Source organism: Podarcis gaigeae, assembly GCF_964106915.1.
Source record: "Podarcis gaigeae genome assembly, chromosome: 3".
Classification (NCBI taxonomy): Eukaryota; Metazoa; Chordata; class Lepidosauria; order Squamata; family Lacertidae; genus Podarcis; species Podarcis gaigeae.
This window is the reverse complement of record NC_139680.1, coordinates 120,178,328-120,198,223: the sequence shown is the minus strand read 5'-3', so window position 1 is coordinate 120,198,223 and position 19,896 is coordinate 120,178,328. Positions and strand designations below refer to the sequence as shown.

At 49.7% G+C, this 19,896-nt stretch overlaps 2 long non-coding RNA genes across 2 annotated transcripts in view; one reads left to right on the top strand and one right to left on the bottom strand.

Annotated features, from left to right (window-relative positions):
- The window catches only part of LOC310842168, a 77,126-nt gene that overhangs the window by 30,451 nt on the left and 26,779 nt on the right, over window positions 1-19,896 (top strand). The gene's annotated exons all lie outside the window — the stretch shown is intronic.
- Window positions 1,642-3,647, bottom strand: LOC310842092. The gene is made up of 3 exons (XR_014562851.1): window positions 3,433-3,647; window positions 2,676-2,804; window positions 1,642-1,958 (listed from the first exon to the last, which is right to left on the bottom strand). It is a non-coding gene; the product is annotated as an uncharacterized lncRNA (long non-coding RNA).

The window sequence follows — 19,896 nt, the reverse complement described above, 5'->3', positions numbered from 1 at the left end:
CAACCTCCCCCCCAACACTGGCTGGGTGGCCATTCAGCGTGGGGTCTGGGTCCCGGAAGCAAGGCTAGGCTGGGCTCCAGTGGGCAGAGATGCCCAGCAGTAGGCAAGGCAGGGATCCTTGCGTGGGGGCATCTGGCTCATGCCCCCTCAAAATCATGTGTTCGGGGCTACAGACCACAGTACTCCAGATCCATTTCTTGTGCCAGCATTTCCACTTGGGCAGTTGTGAGCTGTTGGTCTGGGCAGTGCCTGTAACATTTGTAAGAAATATTACACCCTTTGGAAGGCATCTGAAGGCAGTCCTGTATAGGGGTGTTTTTCCCCCAAAAAAATGTTTGCTCTTTTATTCTGTTTTTTATATATTGGAAGCAGCCCAGAGTGGCTGGAGCAACCCAGTCCAAAGGGTGGGTTATAAGTAAGAACCTCATGATGATGATGAAGGAACAGGACAACCCTCTTTTCACTGGAGAAATGTTGGCAGGTATGCATGCCTTGCCTAGAAGCCTCGGGAAAACCTTGCTGTGTGGTCCACGGTGTCCCCCACCCATTGCTTTACTTTCCCCCCCAGCTCTGCTTCCCACCCTCCCCCTGTCTCTATCTTCCCTGCCATGAAGGACAGAGGTCAACAGATGGGCCAGTCCACTCATGAGGAAAGGGGCAGTGCCCACCTCGGGTGGCAGGATCCACAGGGGCATCAGTTTCAGCCCCAAGAAATGCATCTTGGCGGCTTGGAGGAGTTGCTGATTTCCTCCCCCTTGATCCTAATGTAGATTTCAACTCACCCCTTCTTCCCTGGGTGGGGGCTGGGTGGGGGCTGGAAAGCATCATTTTGTGGTTTTCCTCAGAGGCTCAAATGTCTTGGGCTGGTCCTGTCCACAAGGCTCTCTCTTCCCCACCCTCTCCTTCATGGCCCCCGTCTTCTTCCTCCACGCCCTTCCAACCTTCCAAGTGTCCCCATCTTCCAGGGACAGTCCTGGATTTACAGAAGCTGTCCAAGTTCATCTGGCTTGATCTCAGAATGTCCCAATTTTCCTAAGGGCCTCCCCATTTCCATCAGAGAAAAGTTGGAGAGTGTGGAGTTGTGTGACCCCTGAGCCATCAGAAGGCAGTCCTGTATAGGGAGGTTTTTTAATGTTTAATGTGTTGTGATGATTTTGTATATATATTTGAGCCACACAGAGTGGCAGGGGAAACCCAGTCAGATGGGTGAATATTATTATTATTATTATTATTATTATTATTATTACTATTACTAATACTACTTCTATTGAATAGAATGTCCCTATTTTCATTGGAGAAATGTTGCAGGGTATGTCCCCTTGGGTTTTGCATCTCTGCTCAATTCCTGTTTGTGAAACATCCTTCTCTGTGCAGCTGCCCAAGGAAGCAGGTCAGTTGGAGGGGAGACACAGAGAAAGGGGCAGGAGGAGGGGCAGGGAGACCCCAGGGAGAGGTGGGGGCCTACAATTTGAGAAATGCCCTTGTGCAAAGCCATGTTTGGAAAAGAACCACAAAGACTGGCAGAGAGAGAGAGAGAGAGAGAGAGAGAGAGAGAGAGAGAGAGAGAAAGGGTCTGAGAGGCTGACCAAAAATATGCCCTCATCCCAGCACACGTTTTCACAACATGAACCAACACAAAGGTTTCCAATGCTTGCATTTATTAAAAAGAAGAAGCTAAAGCATTTTTGCAGGCAAACCAAATCCAAGCTCCAATCCCGAGCCTATTTACTAAGGAGTCAGGCCCCATGGGCCATAGTGGGGCTTACTCCTGAGTAGACAAGCAGACAGGACGGCTCCCTCTTGACTCCTTCCCAGCATCGCCTTCAGCAGCATCAAGCAAAGCGGTTTCTTCCCCAGCAGAGATGGGGGTGCAGTCGAGGCAGCTGCACCTCAGAGGAGAGCAGGGTGGTCTTCCTTTCACCAGACGTCTTGCACCGGAGATCGGCAGAACTACCATCCTGTGAGAGAAAACACTATTAAAACGGGTGCTGGTGGTGGCTCTCAAAACCCCAACCAGTGACTCCAACTATTGTCAGAGTTCCAATTGCACACAGATGGTCTGTTTTGCGGAGGGTTGGACTAGATGACCCTTAGGTCCCTCCGAACACTACAATTATATTCTATGACAGTAGGAGAGACCTCTGACAATTTCATGTATGCACTTGGGGGAATTTGAGTGGGGCTTGCCTGCCACACACACTTTTTCTAATGTGATTACTTTCCCTTCTTCTTTATGCAAACAGCAACCACAGGAGAGGACACATTTGAGGAGATCATTGTGTTGGTGTGCACTGAACTCTTTCCCTTCCAACTCTGCAATTCTGTGATTCAATAACCACCTTCACAGGGATGTTTCACAGAGGTTGCCTTTGCTATTTGAGGAGGGTCAGTGACTGAGCCCCCACCCTTTCATGCCATGAAGAGCTGTTCTTTCAGCCAAGGGAGGTTAACGGGAGTTGTGGCTGAGGGGTCAGAGAGCTTTCATGGGGGCAGCAAGGGGAGAGGAAAGGGTTGTCACCCCCCAGTTTGCACACTAATATTGTTCCAACTCACAGCGGATGTAAAGATAAAGAAACAAGTGGAGTGGGGGGGGGGGCAGAGAGATGCGTCACATGCATTTGGAGTCATGAAACACAATTAATTTTTGAGGAAAACTAAGATTTAATTTAACTCACCTCTACGGCAACACCATTGGCGACCACACTGAAAAAGTGTGTTTCGGGGCGGCCAGCACCTACGAAATTGCAGTATCCCTCCCCGCCTTTGACATCTCGGCCTGCAATTAGCTTGGGCTCTGGTGAAATCTGGAGGAAGAATAAGAAGACATTGAAGGCTCTGTCTCACAGGACTGTCCTTCCACAACTTCCACAACTTATTCCACTGTGGCCCTGCTTGCTTGGACACCCGGAGGGCACCAGGTTGGGGAAATCTGGTGCAGGAAAAATGCAGGGCTGGAGCACAGAGTCAGTCCCTTCTGCTGCCTCCCTGCACCTCCAGGACAGGGTCTGAGCCAAGGTGGTAGGGAAGGCTGCATCAGAGTCACCGGCTTCCCTGGGCGACCACTGGCAAACTGGGGGAGAGAAGCCCCCTTGCCCAGGAAACCGGCCCGTTCTTTTACCCATCACGAAGCTTAGTTTACTGAAGTGCATTATTGCAGATTTGAAAGGAAGAGCTTCCGTGGATCACATAAATGCGCTAATAAGAAGAGACTGGCTGGTGGATCTGGCCACAGGGGGCCGAACGAGTCCAGCATCCTCTTCTCCCAGGGTCCAACCTGAAGCCCCATTTGGGAAACTCTCCAGGAGGACAGAGGGGCAAGATCCCACCTCTATGGGAGTCACTGCAAGTGGTGCTCAAAGGCAAGTTAAAAACGAATAAAGTGGAGAGCTGTGAAGCTGCTCAGAGAAGAAGCATGTGAGAAGAAGGCCATACCTGGAGCCAGCAGCATCAAGAAGAGGACGGCAACAGAGAGGAGGCAGAAGATCTTCATGGCTGGAGGTTGGTGGGAATCCTGGAGGTACCAGAAGCCAAGTGGAAGAGCAATTGACTGGGGAAGGAAAGGTCCCTCTACTTATAGGTGACTGGAGGACTGATGAAATCTTGTGGGATGCCAACCGTTGTTTGCAGGATGGATGTGGCAAGCCCTGAGGGGCACGTGCCCAGGAGCAGCCAAAGACCACAGAATCATAGGTTCACAGAAGGGACACCAAGGATCATCAAGTCCATCTTCCTGCACTGCAGGCATCACAGCTATAGCATCCCTGAAAGGTCCCCATCCAACCTCTGCTCAAAATCTCCCTGCAAAGGAGAATCAGGCACCTTCTGAAGGGCTCTGTTCCACTGTTGAACAACTCAGAAAATGAATCTTTTGTGTCTTGCTTTCTCCTCACAGTGTCATGGCATCTTTTGATGGCGGTTTGCAGGTGGGACCAGGGCCTGGGTGCAGAGGGTGAACAAAACACTTCCCACTAGCCCAACTCTAGACTCCATCGCTGCTGGGCAGGCATGGGGCACCGAGGGTTCACAGGGCCATGCTGTGCTGCCTCCTCACCTTCCCACACCAAGGGGGGAACAATTTAGCTGGGCGGCCATTTAGCGTGAGCCCAGGGTCCTGGCAGAAAGGCCAGGCTGTGCTCCAATGGGCAGAGACGCCTAGCAGCAGGCAAGGAAGGGATCCTAGCATGGGGGCATCTGGCTCATGCCCCCTCAAAATCATGTTCCCGGGGCTACAGACCACCTGGCCCTCCCCATGATGAGCAGGAGAAAACAAGGTTGCCCCTGCCTGATCGACAGTGGAATTTGCTGCCAAGGAGTGTGGTGGAGTCTCCTTCTTTGGAGGTCTTTAAGCAGAGGCTTGACAACCATATGTCAGGAGTGCTCTGCTGGTGTTTCCTGCTTGGCAGGGGGTTGGACCCGATGGCCCTTGTGGTCTCTTCCAACTCTATGATTCTATGATTTTCATTGTGACAGCCCTTCAGAGTTTCTTTCTGGATTAAAAGCAGATATAAAGGGGGTGTGGGGGTGTTTGTGCATCTGGTGGATGAAGAAGGGGAGCCCACCTCAGTTTTCCTGATGAAAAGAAAGATAAGGAAGGAGAAACCAATCTTTGGGGCAGAAGGCTGTTCATGGCTACCAGCCAAGATGGCTACTATCTCCCTCCCCTGCAGGAGACAGAAGGTCTCTGAACATCATTGGCCCAGAATCGCAAGTGGGGAGAGTGGTGTTCACTCAGGTCCTCCTTGCAGGCTACCAAGGGCCCTGGTTCACATGGGATTCCCAGGAACCGGCATTAAGAAGCATTGTGGCCTCTCACTGCAGAGGCAAAGCATCTCCCTCATGCCCAGCAGCCCCTGGTCTGCATTTCAGGCCAGCAGAGTAGGTGGTCATCCCTGCCTCCTGGGCGAGGGAGTTCCATAGTTTCACTACAAGCTGCATGAAGAAGCCCTTGGTTTTATCCCTCCCGAATCTCCGGACACTCAGCTTCCCGTCATGTCTCCATTGCACTCCTATATGAAAACATTTTAACTCCCATTGGGAAACCCCTGCATCTCTTCCACCTTTTCCACACACACAACCTGCCCCACTGATCCAGCTGCTTGTTAGCCTAGGCATTCTGGAGGGCAGTGTGTCAGCATCTGACAAATTACTCCATGCGTTTTCCAGAGCCAGTGTGGTGTAGTGGTTAAGAGCGGTAGTCTCGTAATCTGGGGAACAGGGTTCGCTTCCCCGCTCCTCCACATGCAGCTGCTGGGTGACCTTGGGCCAGTCACACTTCTTTGAAGTCTCTCAGCCTCACTCACCTCACAGAGTGATTGTTGTGGGGCAGGAAGGGAAAGGAGAATGTGAGCCACTTTGAGACTCCTGAAGGGGAGTGAAAGGTGGGATATCAAATCCAAACTCATGATTCCACATCTGTTTGCTTAGAAACACAAGCTCATTAGCATTTTGGGGTGAATTTTTTCCTAATACACAGGCATTTTTATGTAATCGTATCTAATATACCCTTTTTTTTTGCAAGGCAGTCCCCCCCCCCCATTCTTTCATGCTATTTTCACCCATATGGATACATATTACACCACTTTATGCGTTTTGGTGGACATTACTTGATTGAATTGCCTTGCAGAATTCATGGAAGGAGAACACTTGGAAGGACAGCTCTGTTCCAAATCATGCATAGTTGCGGAAAGTACATGCAGCTGAGGTGCAAAACGTTCTTTGGGGAAACAGTCCAGCCCTGATGGAGGTGCTCTCATGCAGTCTATGCCCAAGAGCCAGGTTTACATTTCCGCTTGGGCTTGCTCACCACCCTCTCCAACTCAGCAGGTGGTCCCCAACTTCACAAACTGAGTTCTGCATCCTCTCCCTGGGCACCACCCAAAGCTGATCTAGAGGCTTGTATCCCACATTGCCCAATACCTTGGAATAGATTTTGGGGGTGCAATGGGTCTGTAGGGGGGGGGAGAGCAGGGATTCCCATGCACACGCAGACGTCTGTGGCCTTGGATACAACCTCATCAGTGCTGCACCAAACTATTCTGTTGCCCTTCCATGCTCTTGAATATTCCCCAGATCCATTTTTCCAAGGGAAAGGCAGGCATAGCCTTCTCTTTTTATGGACACTCTTTGAGCACTGTCCTGTTTGTTTGTTTGTTTGTTTGTTTGTTTGTTTGTTTGTTTGTTTGTTTGCTTGCTTGCTTGCTTGCTTGTTTGAGTGTGTGTTTGTGTGTTGTGCTGCTTTTTTGGTATTTGTGTTGCTTGCTTGATGCTTCATTTTAATATTGCTGGGTTACCCTGGTTTGAGCTTCTGTGCATTCTTGTGAATATATGGGGGGAACTAGTAGGTCAGGGCAATTCTTTTATATTTGAATTTGGAGATGGGGGAGAAGTATCAGTGCCAGTCGTGAGCTGTTGGTCTGGGCTGTGCCTGTAACATTTAGCAGGCAGTTGCTGGTCTTTTGCAATCTCCACAGAGATGGGCCCCAGGAGATGTCTTCAGCATCCTTTCCCAAGAGCCTGAAGTTCAAACCTAGCAGGCAAGGTGGGGAACCTGTGGTCACAGGGCTAAGTCCCATTTCCCCACCTGGTCTTGCTTCAAGTTAATGGACAAGTTAATGCCCACAATCAGCAAAGTTGGGTGAAGCAACTGCCAGATTCAGCCCAGTGAACTTGGGAATTAGCCCAGATCAGAAGGCCTTTAGCAGGCAGTTGCTGGTCTTTTGCAATCTCCACAGAGATGGGCCCCATGAGATGTCTTCAGCATCCTTTCCCAAGAGCCCAAAGTTCAAACCCAGCAGGGAAGGTCCCATTTCCCCACCTGGTCTTGCTTCAAGTTAACGGACAAGCGTTGCTCCATCAAATGCCCACAGGCAGCAAAGTTGGCTAAAGCAACTGCCAGATTCAGCACAGTGAACTTGGGGATGAGCCCAGATCAGAAGGTGATATTGGGGGACAGTGCATGGGATTGGGGAGCAGGAAGATCAAAAACATCCCTTTCCATGCAAACAGATTCAGGGATGGAGCTGGAGAAAAGGGGCAAAGAAGAACATTTCAGGTTCCTTGAAACTATTGTTATGCAGCAGCCAAATCTCTGTGTTGGGGGAAAATCCATGCATTTCTGTGCTTGTCCAGAGTTTCCTTGGAATGAAGGTCAACGGAGGCTGTGCTGTCGTTTGGATATCTTGTGTTATTTACACATATAGACAGTCTGAGCATAAAATGCAGGGCTTCAAAGCATTAACATACACACGCCTCAAAAAATCCTCCTCAGTCAGAGCTTTGGATTTGGTAGACAGCAAGCCCATCTCTCTGCCTCTAGCTTCCAACCTTCTTCCTCCAAAACTCTCAAACTGGCTCAGGACCTCTTTACCTCCAATGCCACCTCTCCCCATGTGTACAGACCTGGATCCTGAGATCATCATCTTAGAGCCTTCTAAAATCATGGATAACTCATAAAATTGTAGAGTGAGGAGGGACCCTAAGGGGTTTACTCGTGAGTAGACAGGCAGACAGGACAGTTCCCTCTTGACTCCTTCCCAGCAAGCAAGGTGGGGAACCTGTGTTCACAGGGCTAAGTCCCATTTCCCCACCTCGTCTTGCTTCAAGATAACGGACAAGCGTTACTCCATTGGATGCCCACAGGCAGCAAAGTTGGGTGAAGCAACTTCCAGATGCAGAACAGTGAACTTGGGAATGAGGCCAGATCAGAAGGTAATATTGGGGGACAGTGGGTGGGTGTGGGGAGCAGCAAGGTCAAAGACATCCCTTGCCATGCAAACAGATTCAGGGATGGAGCTGGAGAAAAGGGGCAAATAACACATTTTAAATTAAATGCATTTAACAGTATTGCCAGTTAATGGTAACCTTGTAGTATGAGCTTGTGTTCTTGCCTGACCAATTGACCTGTGTTGCATTCTACCTACCGTATTTTTCGTCCCATAGGACGCTCCGTCCCATAGGACGCACCTACTTTTTGGGGGGGAAATAAAGGTTTTTTATCCCCCTTATTTCCCCCCCCCCAAACCAGGTCGGAGAACAGTGGGATGGCGGTGCTGCGCCTCCCGAGTGCTGTCCCCCGAGTGCTGTCCTCCCGAGTGCTGTCACTCCCCGAGTGCTGTCCTCCCGAGTGCTGTCCCCCGGACTCGGTGCTGTCCCCCGAGTTTGTGGGGCTGGCCGATGTCTGCCTGGCGCGAGGGGCGCCCCGCGCGTCGGGTGGCAGGCTACTGTCCGCAGCATGGGGAGCCCTGCAGGAACTCCAACTCCGCTCTCACTTCCAACACCACAGCTGCTTGGGGGCCAGACTAGAAGGGCCTTTGGCCTCACCCAGTTGCAGGGCTCTTCTCAGGTTCAGTCCTGCAGATCCATTTCTTGTGCCAACATTTCCAGTTGTGCTTGCTCTCCACCCTCTCCAACTCAACAGGTGGTCCCCAACTTCACCAACTGAGTCCTGCATCCTCTCCTCTCCCTGGGCACCACCAAAAACTGATCTGGTGCCTGATATCCCATATTGCCCAGTACTTTCGAAAATATTTTGAGGATGCAATGGGTCTGCAAGGGAGAAGAGCTGGGATTCCCATCCACAAGTGGACGTCTGTGGCCTTCGATGCCAACCCACCGGGTCCAGCACCAAACGATGCTTTTGCTCTTCCATGCCCTTGCTCATTCTCCAGATCCATCTTTCAAAGGGAAGGCAGGCTTAAGCTTCTCTTTTCCTGGACACTCTTTGAGCACTGTCTTGCTGTCCATTCGTATGTGTATGTTTGTGTTGTGCTGCTTTTGTAGTATTTGTGTTGCTTCCTTAATGCTTCATTTTAATATTGCTAGCTCACACTGGTTTAAACGTCTGTGCATTGTAGTGAATATATGGGGGTAACTACAAAAAGTGGGCACCCAAAAGCAAGGCTTTTATATTAAAATTTGGAGATGGGGGAGAAGTATCAGTGCCAGTCATGAGCTATTGGTCTGGGCTGTGCCTGTAACACTTACAAGGCAGTTGCTGGTCTTTTGCAATCTCCACAGAGATGGGCCCCAGGAGATGTCTTCAGCCTCCTTTCCCAAGAGCCTGAAGTTCAAACCCAGCAGGCAAGGTGGGGAACCTGTGGTCACAGGGCTAAGTCCCATTTCCCCACCTGGTCTTGCTTCAAGTTAACGGACAAGCCTTGCTCCATCAGATGCCCACAGGCAGCAGAGTTGGGTGAAGCAACTGCCAGATGCAGCACAGTGAACTTGGGAATGAGCCCAGATCAGAAGGCGATACCGGGGGGGGGGGGTTGGGGTTGGGAACGGGGAGCAGCAATGCCAAAGACACCCCTTTCCATTCAAATAGATTCAGGGGTGGAGCTGGAGAAAAGGTGCAAAAAACACATTTCAGGTTCCCCTGAAAATATTGTTACGCAGCAGCCAAATATTTGAGTGGTGAGAAAACCCAGGGGTTTCTGTGCTTGCCCAGAGTTTGGTTTCCTTGGAATGAAGGTCAGTGAAGTCTGTTCTGTCTTTAGGATATCTGGAAGTATTTACACATATAGACAGTATGAGCATAAAATGCAAGACTTCAATGCATTAACACCTGCAAAGCTCTCAAACTGGCTCAGGACTTCTTTATCTCCAATTCCAGCTCTCCCCATATGGACCAACCTGGATCCTGAGATCATCCTCTTAGGCCCCTTTTTGTGCACCTCCAGATGTCTGGAGAGGGGCAACACTAGGCTTCTGGGGGTTGGGGGTGGAGGGAAGGCCCACCCATTAATCTGAAAGACCCCCTCACTGATTTGCTGCTCTTGAAACCTGGCTCATTTTTTTGAGATGCTCATGAGGACACTCAACTAGCCAGCCAGAGTTGTTGCCTTCCAAAGAAACCCCTTGTCTGACCAGGTTGCAACCTTCTCTCTTAGATTCTAACCCTCCATAGGTACAGGACCCCATGAATGAGAGGGAATTCAGGACACGCTCCAGTCTACAATATGAATAACCTTTTTGCCAAACCCTAGGGGTCAACACCCTTCAGGTTTCTGATGTGGAGCTGGATGCCACAACTCACTTGCAAGCAAGAGGAAAGATGCCATCAGGGTTGGATTGGGGGCAGAGGTCCAGGGCTCCACTCAAGAGCACTTTTGGGTTGTACCTTTCAGATCTCTGATTCTATTCTGGGCTACGCATGCTGTGCCTCCTCTTTTCATGACTTGGATGTGCAAGGTGAAAGGCAGAGGTTGGATGGCTCAAAGCACACGTCAGGAGGAGCTGTGGAGGTTTCACATTGAGGTCAAAACTCAATGTGGAATCCACCTTACCTCCAAGTCCTGCAGAGGCTTTCAAAACCAATGAAGATGACTGTTGGTAGATGTGAGAGGGGGTGGACATCACTATCACACCCTTGTCAGACAAGTGTCTGTGGGTCAGGTGTCACCCACTTGCTTTTGGGCAATGCCCTAAACAGATATTTATACTCCACCGTAAAAGGATTGCCTTGTAGAGGATATTGGGATTGATCCCTTGGTGTTATGCTGAGCCCACCTACAACCCTGTTCATCCCCACTTATTGGGAGCTGGAGAAAGGTGGCAATTAGCACACACGGGGATTCCTCAAGAATATGAGGACCCTGAGACCCAGGCCCCAGAGGTCCACACCCTGCCGTTTGCTGATGTGGATCAGGGGGCCATTTCACTAGCAAGCAGGAGAGGTCCCAAAATCAGGGTAGAACTTTGCTCCTTTCCTTAGCATGTCTCTATGTTCATCGGAGAAAAGCTGGAGGGGATGGAGTTATGCGACCTCCGAGTCAAGGAGATAAGAAATATCACACCCTTTAGAAGGTATCTGAAGGCAGTCCTGTATAGGGGTGTTTTTTTTCAAAAAATGTTTGCTCTTTTATTGTGTTTTTCTATATATTGGAAGCAGCCCAGAGTGGCTGGAGCAACCCAATCCAAAGGTTGGTTTATAAGTAAAAACCTCATGATGATGATGAAGGAACAGGACATCCCTCTTTTCACTGCAGAAATGTTGGCGGGAATGCATGCCTTGCCTAGAAGCCTGGGGAAAACCTCACGGTGTCCCCCACTCATCGCCTTCCTTCCCCTCAGCTCTGCTTCCCACCCTCCCCCTGTCTCTTCCTTCCCTGCCACGCTGGACAGAGATCAACATGCTGGGTCGCCCACTCATGAGGCAAGGGGCAGTGCCCACCTGGGTGGCAGGATCCACAGGGGCATCAGTTTCATCCTCGATGAAATGCATCTTGGTGACTCGGAGGCTGATATCCTCCCCCTTGATCCTAATGTAGATTTCAGCTCACCCTTTCTTCCCTGGGTAGGGGCTGGGTGGGGGCTGGAAAGCACCATTTTGTGGTTTGCCCCAGGGGCTCAAATGTCTTGGGCTGGTCCTGCACACAAGGCTCTCTCTTCCCCCTTCTCCTTCATCACCCCCTTCTTCTTCCTCCACGCCCCTCCAACCCTCCAAGTGTCCCCATCTTCCAGGGACAGTCCTGGACTTACAGAAGCTCACCCAGCTGATCTGACTTGATCTCAGAATGTTCCACTTTTCCTAAGGGCCTCCCCGTTTCCATCAGATAAATGTTGGAGAATGTGGAGTTATGTGATCCCTGAGCCATTGGAAGGCAGTCCTGTATAGGAATGTCTTTTAATGTTTAATGTGTTGTGATGTTTTTGTATATATATTTGAGCCACACAGAGTGGCAGGGGAAACCCAGTCAGATGGGTGGAGTATTATTATTACTGTTGTTGTTGTTACTACTACTACTACTACTACTACTACTACTACTACTACTATTGAAAAGAATGTCTCTATTTTCATGGGAGAAATGTTGCAGTGAATGTCCCCTAACTTTTCCAGCTCTGCAAATTCCTGTTTCTGAAACATCCTTCTCTGTGCAGCTGCCCAAGGAAGCAGGTCAGTTGGAGGGGAGACACAGAGAAAGGGGCAGGAGGAGGGGCAGGGAGACCCCAGGGAGAGGTGGGGGCCTACAATGTGAGAAATGCCCTTGTGCAAAGCCATGTTTGGAAAAGAACCACAAAGCCTGGATGGCACCACTGACTGGCAGAGAGAGAGAGAAAGGGTCTGAGAGGCTGACCAAAAATATGCCCTCATCCCAGCACACGTTTTCACACCATGACCAACACAAAGGTTTCCAATGCGTGCATTTATTAAAAAGAAGAAGCTAAAGCATTTTTGCAGGCAAACCACATCCAAGCTCCAATCCCTAACCCATTTACTCAGGAGTCAGGGCCCACTGGGGTGGGCTTACTCCTGAGTAGACAGGCAGACAGGATGGCTCCCTCTTGACTCCTTCCCAGCATCGCCTTCAGCAGCATCAAGCTAAGCGGTTTCTTCCCCAGCAGAGATGGGGGTGCAGTCGAGGCAGCTGCACCTCAGAGGAGAGCAGGGTGGTCTTCCTTTCCCCAGAGGTCTTGCACCGGAGATCTGCAGAGTTACCCGCCCCCTGTGAGAAGAGGAAACACTGTTAAAAACTTTGCTGGTGCTGGTTCAGAAAACCCCAACCAGTGACTCCAACTGGGAGGCAGAAGAGCTGCTGTTGTCAGAATTCAAATTGCACACAGAGGGTCTGTTTTGCAGAGGGTTGGACTAGATGACCCCTTCAGTCTCTCCGAACGCTACATTTCTATTCTATGATTGTAGGAGAGACCTCTGAGCATTTCATGTATGCACTTGGGGGAATTTGAACGGAGCTTGGCTGCCATACACACTTTGTTTCTAATGTGGTTCTTTTTCCTTCTTCTTCTTTATGCAAACAGCAACCCCAAGAGAGGACACATTTGAGGAGATCATTGTGTTGGTGTGAATTGGTGTGCACTGAACTCTTTCCCTTACAACTCTACAATTCTGTGATTTGATAACCACCTTCACAGGGATGTTGCACGCAGGATGACTTTGCTATTTGAGGAGGGTCAGTGACTGAGCCCCCACCCTCTCATACCACAAAGAGCTGTTCTTTCAGCCAAGGGAGTCATTCCTTCCCAGGCTAAGGGGAGTTGTCACTGAGGGGTCAGAGAGCTTTCATGGGGGCAGCAAGGGGAGGGGAAAAGGTTGTCAATTCCCTGTGCACACACTAATATTGTTCCAAGTCACAGTGTTGGAAGAGAAGTGGAGAGTAGTGGAGTGGGGGGGAAACAGAGACATGAGTCACATGCATTTGGGGTCATGAAACACCGCTGACATTTTTTCAAGGAAAACTAAGATTTGATTTAACTCACCTTAACGGCAACACACCCAGGGAGGACACCGGAATATTGGCCTTCGGGGTGGCCAGCACCTACCAGTTCGCAGTACCCCTCTCTGCCTTTGACATCTTGGCCTGCAATTAGCTTGGGCTCTGGTGAAATCTGGAGGAAGAAAAAGAAGACACTGAAGGCTTTGTCTCTCAGGACCGTCCTTCCACACCTTCCACAACTTCTTCCACCATGGCCCTGCTGGCTTGGACACCCAGAGGGCACCAGGTTGGGGAAATCTGGTGCAGGAAGAATGCAGGGCTGGAGCAGAGAGTCAGTCCCTTCTGCTGCCTCCCTGCACCTTCAGGACAGGGTCTGAGCCAAGGTGGTAGGGAAGGCTGCGTCAGAGTCACTGGCTTCCCTGGGCGGCCACTGGTAAACTGGGAGAGAGAAGCCCCTTTGCCCAGGAAACGGGCCCGTTCTTTTGTCCACCAAAAATCTGAGTTTACTGAAGCACATTATTGCAGAAAGCACGAGCTTCCGTGGATCACATAAATGAGGTAATAAGAAGAGAGTGGCTGGTGGATCTGGCCAAAGGGGGCACATCGAGTCCAGCACCCTCCTCTCCCAGGGTCCACCTGAAGCCCATTTGCGATATTCTCCAGGAAGACAGAGGGGCAAGATCCCACCTCTTTGGGAGTCACAGCAAGTGGCTGAGAATAAAGCTGAGAGCTGTGGGGCTGCTCAGAGAAGCATCCGAGAAGGCCATACCTGGAGCCAGCAGCATCAAGAAGAGGACAGCCACAGAGAGGAGGCAGAAGATCTTCATGGCTGGAGGTTGGTGGGAATCCTGGAGGTACCAGAAGCCAAGTGGAAGAGCAATTGCCAGGGGGAGGAGAGGTCCCTCTACTTATAGGTGACTGGAGGACTGTTGAAATCTTGTGGGATGCCAACCGTTGTTTGCAGGATGGATGTGGCAAGCTCTGAGGGGCATGTGCCAAGGAGCAGCCAAAGACCACAGAATCATAGGTTCACAGAAGGGACACCAAGGATCATCAAGTCCAACCCTTGCAACGCAGGCATCACAGCTATAGCATCGCTGACAGGTGCCCATCCAACCTCCTGCAAAGGAGAATCAGGCACCTTCTGAAGGGCTCCCTTCCACTGAACAACTCAGAAAGTGAATCTGTTGGGTTGTGTCTTGCTCTCTGCTCACAGTGCCGTGGCATCTTTTGATTTCCCCTGATGGGGGGGCGCTCTGCAGGCGAGACCAGGGACTGGGTGCAGAGGGTGAACAAAACACTTCCCGCTAGCCCAACTCTAGACCCCATCACTGCTAGGCAGGCATGGGGCACCGAGGGTTCACAGGGCTGTGCTGTGCTACCTCCTCACCTGCCCTCCTCACCTGCAGCTGAGGTACAAAACATTTTATTGGATAAATAGTCCAGCCCTGATGGAGGTGTTCTCATGCAGTCCATGCCCAAGAGCCAGGTAATCTCCCAACACCACACCTGCTTGGGGGCCCAGCTAGAAGGGCCTTTGGGCTCACCCAGGTACAGGGCTCTTCTCAGGCTCAGTCCTGAGAATCTTATGGAAACATTTCCGCTTGGGCTTGCTCACCACCCTCTCCAACTCAACAGGTTGTCCCCAACTTCACAAACTGAGTTGTGCATCCTCTCCTCTCCCTGGGCACCACCAAGAGCTGGAGGCCATTATCCCACATTGGCCAATACTTTGGAAAGGATTTTGAGGATGCAATGGGTCTGCATGGGAGAAGAGCTGGGATTCCCATCCACAAGTGGAAGTCTGTGGCCTTGGGGACAACCCCATTGGTCTAGCACCAAATGATTCTGTTGCCCTTCCATGCTCTCCAGATCCATCTTTCCCAGGCAAAGGCAGCCTTGACCTTCTCTTTTCCTGGACACTCTCTGAGCACTGCCCTGCTGTCTATTTGTGAGTGTGTGTGTTTGTGTGTGTTGTGCTGCTTTTATGGTATTTGTGTTGCTTTCTGGATGCTTTGTTTCAACAGTTCTGGCTGACACTGGTTTAAAATTCTGTGCATTGTTGTAAATATATGGGGGGAATTACAAAAGTGGGCACCCAAAGTGAGGACAAGGCTCTTATATTTAATTTTGGAGACAGGGGAGAAGTATCAGTGCCAGTCGTGAGCTGTTGGTCTGGGCTGTGCCTGTAACACTTACAAGGCAGTTGCTGGTCTTTTGCAATCTCCACAGAGATGGGCCCCAGGAGATGTCTTCAGCATCCTTTCCCAAGAGCCTGAAGTTCAAACCCAGCAGGCAAGGTGGGGAACCTGTGGTCACAGGGCTAAGTCCCATTTCCCCACCTGGTCTTGCTTCAAGTTAACGGACAAGCCTTGCTCCATCGGATGCCCACAGGCAGCAGAGTTGGGTGAAGCAACTGCCAGATGCAGAACAGTGAACTTGGGAATTAGCCCAGATCAGAAGGCGAGATTGGGGTGTGTGAAATGGTGGGAATGGGGAGCAGCAATGCCAAAGAGATCCCTTTCCATGCAAACAGATTCGGGGATGGAGCTGGAGAAAAGGGGCAAAAAAGCACATTTCAGGTTCCTTGAAACTATTTTACACAGCATCCAAGTCATAGAATCATAGAATCATAGAATCATAGAATCATAGAATCATAGAATCATAGAATCATAGAATTGGAAGAGACCACAAGGGCCATCGAGTCCAACCCCCTGCCAAGCAGGAAACACCATCAGAGCACTCCTGACATATGGTTGTCAAGCTTCTGCTTAAAGACCTCCAAAGAAGGAGACTCCACCACACTCCTTGGCAGCAGATTCCACTGTCGAACAGCTCTTACTGTCAGGAAGTTCTTCCTAATGTTTAGGTGGAATCTTTTTTCTTGTAGTTTGAAACCATTGCTCCGTGTCCGCTTCTCTGGAGCAGCAGAAAACAACCTTTCTCCCTCCTCTATGTGGCATCCTTTTATATATTTGAATATGGCTATCATATCACCCTTAACCTCCTCTTCTCCAGGCTAAACATGCCCAGCTCCCTTAGCCGTTCCTCATAAGGCATCATTTCCAGGCCTTATGAGACCATTTTGGTTGCCCTCCTCTGGACACGTTCCAGTTTGTCAGTGTCCTTCTTGAACTGTGGTGCCCAGAACTGGACACAGTACTCCAGGTGAGGTCTGACCAGAGCAGAATAAAGTGGCACTATTACTTCCCTTGATCTAGATGCTATACTCCTATTGATGCAGCCCAGAATTGCATTGGCTTTTTTAGCTGCCGCGTCACACGGTTGGCTCATGTCTCTGAGCAGTGAGAAAACCCAGGGGTTTCCATGCTTGCCCAGAGTTCGGTTTCCTTGGAATGAAGGTCAGCGGAGGCTGTGCTGCCTTTAGGATATCTGGAGGTATTTACACATATAGACAGCCTGAGCATAAAATGCTGGGCTTCAAAGAATTAACACCCCCACTCAAAAAAAAATCCTCCTTCTCAATCACAGCTTTGGATTTGGTACACAGCAAGCCCATCTCTGTGTCTCTAACTTCCAACCTGCTTCCAGCAAAACTCTCAAACTAGCTCAGGACCTCTTTACCTCCAATACCACCTCTCCCCATATGTACCAACTTGGATCTTGAGATCATCATCTGAGGCCCTTTTTGATGCACTTTCTTGAACAGATGTCCCGAGATGGGGGTGGAGGGAAGGTCCACCCATTAGTCAGAAGGACCCCTTCACTCAGTTGTGGCTCCTGCAACCTGACTCGTTCTTTTGAGACGCTCACAAGGACACTCTTGTGGCCGGCCAGAGTCATCGTCTTACACATAAACTTGTCTGTGGGTCAGGTGTCACCCACTTCCTTTTGGACAATGTCCTAAACAGATATATATACTCCACTGTGGGCCATCCAGTAAAAGGATTGGCTTGTAGAGGATATTGGAATTGAGCCCATGGTGGTATGATGGGATGGAAATGGGGGGGGGAGCATCACCTGAATCAAACCTGGTGACATGTTAATGTCACTTAGATGATGGGGAGGAAGAGCTCACCTGAGGAGTCTCAACTCTCTTGGGGGATAATTGCAGATAAAGTCGTTCAGATTTGGAAGGAGGTAGACACCACCGTGGGAGCAGGGCCGGGGCGGGAGAGTGCTAGAGCCCTGTCTGGTCGAGTTGCATGGAATCGATTCCAATCCGTTACCTCCGAGGATGTGGGCAGGCTGCTTGGGCACGTGAAACCAACCACCTGTCTCCTTGAATCTTGCCCATCCTGGCTAATAAAAGCAAGCCGGGAGGGGCTGGGTGATGGGCTCTGCAGGGTGGTGAATGCTTCCCTCTGTGAGAGAGCCTTCCCAGACCTGATGAAAGAGGCAGTCATTAAACCGCTTCTTAAAAAACCATCTTTAGACCCGGCCAGTATGGCCAACTATCGCCCAGTCTCAAATCTTCCATTCTTGGGCAAGTCTACAGGATATCTAAGAATCTGGGATAGCAGCGGGAAGCAGTGGGAAACAGCGCTGGAATAAGGGAATTTCCCACAAAAAAGGGAAGGTTGACAGCTATGGCAGAAGGTCACAGTCAAACCAAATCTAAAGAGCTGAACTAAGGTCTGAGCCAACCCCTCCCCCATGAAATCCCAACTCTGATAGCATTAGGCTCTTTGTTCTTCCAGGGGAACCCCTGGTCTCTTTCTATACCCCCCCCCCATATTCACAGTGTTTCCTCTACAGCAGACCGTCTCTGATGAAAGGAAGACCACCCCATTTCTTCTATGGAGATGCAGCTGCCTTGACTGCACCTCTGCAGAAACCTCTTTGCTCACTGCTGCTGCTGCTGCTGAAGGTGATTCTGAGAAGGATCCATCCCTGCCCATTTACTCCAGAGCAAGTCCTGCTGTGCTCAGTGAGGCTGACATCTTTGTAACTGAGTTTAGGGTGGTATTTGTCTGCTCATTTGCTTTAGCTTTTCCTTTCAATAAATGTGAACATTGGAAACCTCATGGATGCTTCAGCTGAGATTCCTGCATTGCAGGGGACCCAACTAGATGACCCTCAAAGTCCCTTCCAACTCTACAAATCCATAATTCTACAAGACAGGCATGGGGATCCTTGGGGTTCCCCAGACAACGTGGAAGATACCTCTGGCTACTCACCACAATGCCTTTGTTCTCCCTCCATTGTCATGGCAGGAGACTGTGGGAAGAAGGAGCACTCTTGGGCTGTGGTCCTGTCTGTGGGCATCTGGTTGTCCACTATCAGAAAAGCCAAGGAATTTGGGAGGAGCTCAGACCTTCCCCTGCCCTGTTTCAGGATATTGTACACATGGAGAAAACTCATGTCTCCATGGAATCCTAATCATATGTTCTGTCTCGGCCTCTCTGTCTTTTTGCATTTATATGTTTCACACATCATATATCAGAGTCCAACAGAAAAAAAGACCCAGCACACCTTTTCACAACATGGACCTACACAAAGGTTTCCAGGGGTTGAAGCTGGTACAAAAATTGTATTATACACCGGTAAGGTTATATCACATTACAAAATCTGGAAGTAAGAATTGTTGGAGGAAATGCAGAGTGATGGGAACGTACAGTCATATGTGGTGGGATTGTCCGTTAGTTAATGAATTTTGGAAACAAATTTGTTGCATAGCGAGTTCCCGCCTCCCCCAATGGAAATAAAGACACATGACACAGATATTTAAGGTTAATGAGCTAAATATGGTCACAACTTTATTGGTTACAGGTTATGAGCGGTATTGAACCTTGTGATCATCCCTGGACAGGTGAGGCCCCTCAGGTGAGTTCTTCCACCCCATCATCTGGGTGACACTCACAAAACTCTCAAGATTTGATGCAACTAATGCTCTCCACCCCCTCTTTTCTTAATTCCATTCCATCATACCTCTGTTCCTCAAGGACCCCCTCACCCCATGTGAACCTACCGAGACCCTGAAATCATCATCTGAGGCCATTCTGTGTTCCTCCTCCCCAAGAAGTCCAGAGGGTGGCAACACAAGAACGGGCATTTTCTGTGATTGGATGATGTACCCAGGGGGTTTGGGGAGATATGGATTTGTTTTTGTTTTATTATGATGCATTTTGTGTTTTTTATCTTGTATTTTTATGTTGTGAACTGCCCCGTAATCTACAAATAAAGGATGGTATACAAATCAGAATCAGAATAACCAGAATCATACCACCATGCACTAAAATACAATATTTAATGTAAGCCAATACCTTTACTTGACTGACCACAGGTCACCAAAAAATAAGCAAGCTTTTGAATTCTGCAGAATGCTTCTTTGGGCTGGATAATAAGCAAAGGAGGCAGTGGCTTGGGGGTGTGTGTGTGAAAATCTGGTCTAGGTTTAAAAGGAAGAAGAATGGTCAGATTACTTGATATAGATGTTGCTTGGATTACAACTCTGGACCCCACCCCTGACCATTGGCCACTGGTGGGAGTTGCATCTGGGAGGTCAAAGCTTCCCAGACATGACTTGATAATGGAGTTTACAGGTTTCATGCTGTGAGGAGCACAACAGCCCATTCCCCATATTTGAAAGGATCACCTACAGCTGTTCCCTAGATCCAGCTCTGGCCATCAATGAAACGTTGTCAGGTTCCTGGTGGTCAAAGGTATGAAAGAGAAACACTGTCATATTTATGAATGGCAAACATGGAGGTTTTTTCTTTGCACACAGTGGAGTAGAAATGTCAGTTTGGGTCCCTGCCCC